Source organism: Bombina bombina, chromosome 4, assembly GCF_027579735.1.
Source record: "Bombina bombina isolate aBomBom1 chromosome 4, aBomBom1.pri, whole genome shotgun sequence".
Taxonomy (NCBI): domain Eukaryota; kingdom Metazoa; phylum Chordata; class Amphibia; order Anura; family Bombinatoridae; genus Bombina; species Bombina bombina.
This window is the reverse complement of record NC_069502.1, coordinates 1,002,616,684-1,002,623,295: the sequence shown is the minus strand read 5'-3', so window position 1 is coordinate 1,002,623,295 and position 6,612 is coordinate 1,002,616,684. Positions and strand designations below refer to the sequence as shown.

General features: G+C 37.9%; 1 pseudogene; it reads right to left on the bottom strand.

Annotated features, from left to right (window-relative positions):
• Window positions 1-5,403: 5,403 nt before the first annotated feature.
• Window positions 5,404-5,522, bottom strand: LOC128658440 (uncharacterized; annotated as a pseudogene).
• Window positions 5,523-6,612: the final 1,090 nt, after the last annotated feature.

The window sequence follows — 6,612 nt, the reverse complement described above, 5'->3', positions numbered from 1 at the left end:
AGAGAACTCTTTGCTGTTTTTTCTCTTCTCCATGTTCAGTGTGGCACACAGAGACAAACAACAGAAATGTTGAGTCAATTTTTCACCATTTTAACTGGTTGCCGGTGGGATTTCTATATTGTCAACACCTGTTAATTGATACAGGTGAGTTTAATTACAAATTACAGGAGCATCACAAACTTGGAATGCAATTATTTATTACAGTTTTAAGTAGGTGCCAATAATTTTGTCCAGTCCATTTTTGGAGTTTTGCGTGGAATGTGTAAGACTTGGCTTTTTTTTTCTCCACTTTTTTGTATCATACCAATACAAACAAAATAAATAAACATGAAAATGCATAAACATTTGTAATTGCAACAATTTTGTGGGCAAAGTGGGCATTATCTAGCCATGACTGTGATAATAGATTATATATATATATATATATATATATATATATACACATATACACACACATACACATACATACACACAGTACACCGCTCACATTTTTGTAAATATTTTATTATACCTTTTCATGTGACAACACTGAAGAAATTACACTTTGCTACAATGTAAAGTAGTGAGTGTACAGCCTGTATTACAGTGTAAATTTGCTGTCCCTTAAAATAACTCAACACACAGCCATTAATGTCTAAACCGTTGGCAACAAAAGTGAGTACACCCCTAAGTGGAAATGTCCAAATTGGGCCCAATTAGCCATTTCCCCTCCCCGGTGTCATGTGATTCAGTGTTACAAGGTCTTAGGTGTGAATGGGGAGCAGGTGTGTTAAATTTGGTGTTATCGCTCTCACACTCTCTCATACTGGTCACTGGAAGTTCAACATGGCACCTCATGGCAAAGAACTCTCTGAGGATCTGAATAAAAGAATTGTTGCTCTACATAAAGATGGCCTAGGCTATAAGAAGATTGCCAAGACCCTAAAACTGAGCTGCAGCACAGTGGGCAAGACCATACAGCGGCTTCACAGGACAGGTTACACTCAGAACAGGCCTCACCATGGTTGACCAAAGAAGTTGAGTGCACATGCTCATCGTCATATCTAGAGATTGTCTTTGGGAAATAGACGTATGAGTGCTGCCAGCATTGCTGCAAAGGTTGAAGGGGTGGGGGGTCAGCCTGTCAGTGCTCAGACCATACGCCGCACACTGCATCAAATTGGTCTCCATGGCTGTCGTCCCAGAAGGAAGCCTCTTCTAAAGATGATGCACAAAAAAGCCTGCAAACAGTTTGCTGAAGACAAGCAGACTAAGGATATGGATTACTAGAACCATGTCCTGTGGTCCAATGAGACCAAGATAAACTTATTTGGTTCAGATGGTGTCAAGCGTGTGGGGCGGCAACCAGGTGAGGAGTACAAAGACAAGTGTGTCTTGCCTACAGTCAAGCATGGTGGTGGGAGTGTCATGATCTGGGCCTGCATGAGTGCTGCCAGCACTGGGGAGCTACAGTTCATTGAGGGAACCATGAATGCCAACATGTACTTTGACATACTGAAGCAGAGCATGATCCCCTCCCTTTGGAGACCGGGCCACAGGGCAGCATTCCAACATGATAATGACCCCAAACACACCTCTAAGACCACCACTGCCTTGCTAAAGAAGCGGAGGGTAAAGGTGATGGACTGGCCAAGCATGTCTCCAGACCTAAAGCTTATTGAGCATCTGTGGGGCATCCTCAAATGGAAGGTGGGGGATGAGGACATCCACCAACTCTGTGATGTCGTCATGGAGGAGTGGAAGAGTACTCCAGTGGCAACCTATGAAGCTCTGGTTAACTCCATGCCCAAGAGGGTTAAGGCAGTGATGGAAAATAATGGCGGCCACACAAAATATTGACACTTTGGGCCCAATTTGGACATTTCTACTTAGGGGTGTACTCACTTTTGTTGCCAATGGTTTAGACTTTAATGGCTGTGTATTGAGTTAGTTTGAGGGGACAGAAAATTTACACTGTTATACAGGTTGTACACTCACTACTTTACATTGTAGCAAACTGTCATTTCTTCAGTGTTATCACATGAAAAGCTATAATAAAATATTTACAAAAATGTAAGGGGTGTACTCACTTTTGTGAGATACTAATATATATATATATATATATATATATATATATAATGGGCGAAGCACTCTCTGGTCTTATCAAGTGTATAACACAATTAGTGTATAACACAATTATACAAGAGTGAGAACAAACATACAAACTTATCAATACAATTAGATCCCTCCCCCAACAGAGAAAACCGCCAAAAAGAGGTTACCATAGTGATACAAAACATCCCCCAATAATAAACAAAGCAACAATATTTAAGAGAATACCAGAGTGCTCGCTACCAAACGTGATCCATTGACACAAAAGTTAGACAAAAGTTAGACAAAAGTTAAATCTCACACTAACCCCTGCAGACGATGTGTCTGTGATAATCAATTAAGAATAAAAGATGTTAATTAAACAGGGACATATTGTATCTGAGTTCACACTATCAGAAAAGGTGGAAAAACGCAGCCAGAATGTATATACTCTACATATCCTGCTTACCATACATCGCTATCATAGTTGCTATTAGAATGTGGATCATATCTGTCACCTACGGCATGTCATGGTTAGAGTCCATGACTGTATTGGACATTGGAGCGACTTAGCCCCGCCCATATGGGGTGTATATTATATAGTGTCAGGGAGATTGTTATGTAAACAACTCACTGTGCATTACATCAAGCATATACGGCACTACTAAGTGTTATTAACGAATAGGCATACTGTCTGATCGCATGCATGGATAGACTAGTCATATACACAAATCCTAGGAGAGCGAACAAACAAGAAAAATACCGTTCTACATGTTAAACAGTGAACCTAGCCGTGAGATCGACATAATTCTAAAAAACAGTCTTATACCAGTTCGTAAACCCCAAAGTGTAATATAAACATGTCTAATTCATATGATAGAGTATTAAAATATGTGGTAAAATAGAAAAGATATGTTGTTAGTATCATAACATCTATGTTTTCACAACAATATGATATAAGATTACAAACTCATTTTTGCTATTTCATCACCACAAATAAATAACCGGCAAAAAAAATAACCAGGCAATAGAGACAAAACATGACAGTATAGGTGAGCCAATATGGAAGGGATTATGTCATTAGAAGTCTGTACAAAAAATGAAACTTAAAACATATATACAGTATCTCACAAAAGTAAGTACACCCCTCACATTTTTGTAAATATTTTATTATATCTTTTCATGTGACAACACTGAAGAAATTAGACTTTGCTACAATGTAAAGTAGTGAGTGTACAGCCTGTATAACAGTGTATATTTGCTGTCCCCTTAAAATAACTCAACACACAGCCATTAATGTCTAAACCATTGGCAACAAAAGTGAATACACCCCTAAGTGGAAATGTCCAAATTGGGCCCAAAGTGTCAATATTTTGTGTGGCCACCATTATTTTCCAGAACTGCCTTAACCCTCTTGGGCATGGAGTTCACCAGAGCTTCACAGGTTGCCACTGGAGTCCTCTTCCACTCCTACATGACGACATCACGTTGCTGGTGGATGTTAAAGACCTTGCGCTGCCCCACCTTCCGTTTGAGGATGCCCCACAGATGCTCAATAGATAGGTCTGGAGACATGCTTGGCCAGTCCATCACCTTTACCCTCAACTTTTTTAGCAAGGCAGTGGTCATCTTGGAGGTGTGTTTGGGGTCGTTATGTTGGAATGCTGCCCTGTGGCCCAGTCTCCGAAGGGAGGGGATCATGCTCTGCTTCAGTATGTCATAGTACATGTTGGCATTCATGGTTCCCTCAATGAACTGTAGCTCCCCAGTGCCGGCAGCACTCATGCAGACCATGACACTCCCACCACCATGCTTGACTGTAGGCAAGACACAGTTGTCTTTGAACACCTCACCTGGTTGCCGCCACATGCTTGACACCATCTGAACCAAATAAGTTTATCTTGGTCTCATTGGACCACAGGACATGGTTCTAGCAATCCATGTCCTTAGTCTGCTTGTCTTCAGCAAACTGTTTGCAGGCTTTCTTGTGCATCATCTTTAGAAGAGGCTTCCTTCTGGGACGACAGCCATGCAGGCTAATTTAAAGCATTGTGCGGCGTATGGTCTAAGCACTGACAGGCTGACCCCCCACCCCTTCAACCTCTGCAGCAATGCTGGTAACACTCATAAATCTATTTCCCAAAGACAACCTCTGGATATGACGCTAAGCACGTGCACTCAACTTCTTTGGTCGACCATGGCGAGGCCTGTTCTGATTGGAACCTGCCCTGTGAAACCGCTGTATGGTCTTGCCCACCAGGCTGCAGCTCAGTTTCATGGTCTTGGCAATCTTCTTATAGCCTAAATACTCTCTCTGTGCAAAGAAAATCACAAAGACAAGGGCGCCTCCTCGTGTGATATAGTTTGGACAAATGTAAAAAAAGGGTGAATACAGATTTTATACTCACAAGTAAAGCAGCACTCTGTTGTGCTTATAGAGGCAGACTGGGAGTTCACAGTGTCCCAGTTCACTGACCAAGGCAGTGCAACAAATCACTCCAGGGTAGATTTCAATCAAGCTCAGGCTCTCAGCAAAGAGTTAAAATACCATAGTTTAATGGTGCAGTAAAATACAATATAAAATGTCACAAATGTGACTGTAACAATGGATAAACAAGCAACTAGTTTCTCAGATCTCTGTCTGTTTCCTCAGGCTTCTATCCAAAGACTGAGAGCTCTGGCTTATAAATGCTAAATGACCACTCTAAGAGTGAAATATAACCACACCTTTTCAGGTGTGGAAGTGAACCTGCCTCATCAGGTGTGTGAGTGCACACCTGTTTCAATCAGACCATAGTTAGAATACAATGATTAAAGCCATTTCCAAATAATTCACATTATACTAAAAAACAAACAAGTACTGTACAAATTGGTTAATACAGGATGTAAAAAACAACAACAACCATAGCCAAACATTATCTTATGGTGGATATCATGTCAGCATCATATGTTATAGGATATTATTATGGTATTCTAAAATAGTAACATTAAAAAATTGTTCCCCACCCTTTTTAAAAAAAAAATAATAATAAATAAATAAATAAATATATATATATATATATATATATATATATATATATATATATACACACACACACATACATATATAAAAAGTACATGATATTCTAATTCTTGGTGTTCATACCAAATGTCTTAGTATGTTGTCAGTTAGTCTAAATAAGTTAAAGTTTTATTAAAGCACCTATTGATGTTAACAGCCTTTGGTCAAATATGTATAAGCAAGATTTTCTATAGGAGAGAGCCCTTTAAATTATGCAGGCCTTATTGAAAATATATATATATATACACACACACATACACATACATATTTTAAGTATAACGCACCTGGTGTTCCCAGGCAGTCTCCCATCCAGGTACTGACCAGGCCTGGCCCTGCTTAGCTTCCAAGATCAAACGGGATCAGGTACATTCAGTGAAGTGTGGTAATATCTTAATCTAAGCAATATGAAATGTATGTATTAAGCAATAGATAAGTGTACTTAGTGAATATCTATTAACCTACTCTAATGTGTAAAAACGGGGTTGTAATACATTATGTTCAATATACAAAAATAAGATGGTATAGAAATACAGTAGTAACAATATTATTTAATGTGTTGGAGATAATATTGAGGTGTATATTGTGAGTGCAGACTTAACTAAAATGATACAATAAAAATAAAAATGTTCAGTGAACAGTGTATATGTTTTCTAATGTGCAGCATATATATTCATAAATCCATAATAGTATGGGTGTATTACATGTATTAAACCGGTATATCCTATGTTGGTATAACAAACCCATATCTTGAAGTGGTATATATAGATATACATACACATACACGCATATATACACACACACACATACATATATATATATACACACATATATATACACACACATATATGCATACACATACATCTTATACATACATATACATACACATACATATACATACACATATATATATATATATACACACACACACACACACATATACACATACATACACATATATACATACACATACACACAAACATATACATATACACATATATACACACCCACACATACACATCGCATGTGCCCTAAATGATTGTGTTATATACCAATCATGACTATAATGTGATCAACCTTATGTGATGTATGATACATACATGTGTGCTGTGATATATAAAAGTGAAGAAGAATAAATGTATGACTATAAAGTCAATATGTGTAGTATATAATATAAATTTGTACTGTGATATACAAAGGGGAGAAAAATAAATGTATGACTATAAAGTCAATATGTGTAATATATAATATAAATTTGTACTGTGATATACAAAGAGGAGAAAAATAGCTATAAAGTCAATATATACACCTCCGATTATACCTGTGTAATATTAAATAGCTATAGTGTTGCATGGAAAAAAAAAAATGATGACCTGATAATCCACAGCAAGATGTACAAAAATATTATATTCAAAAAGCAGACATATCTATGTTCTCATTCAATCCTGTGGGAAAGAGAGTACCAAATTTATAGATCCAGTAGG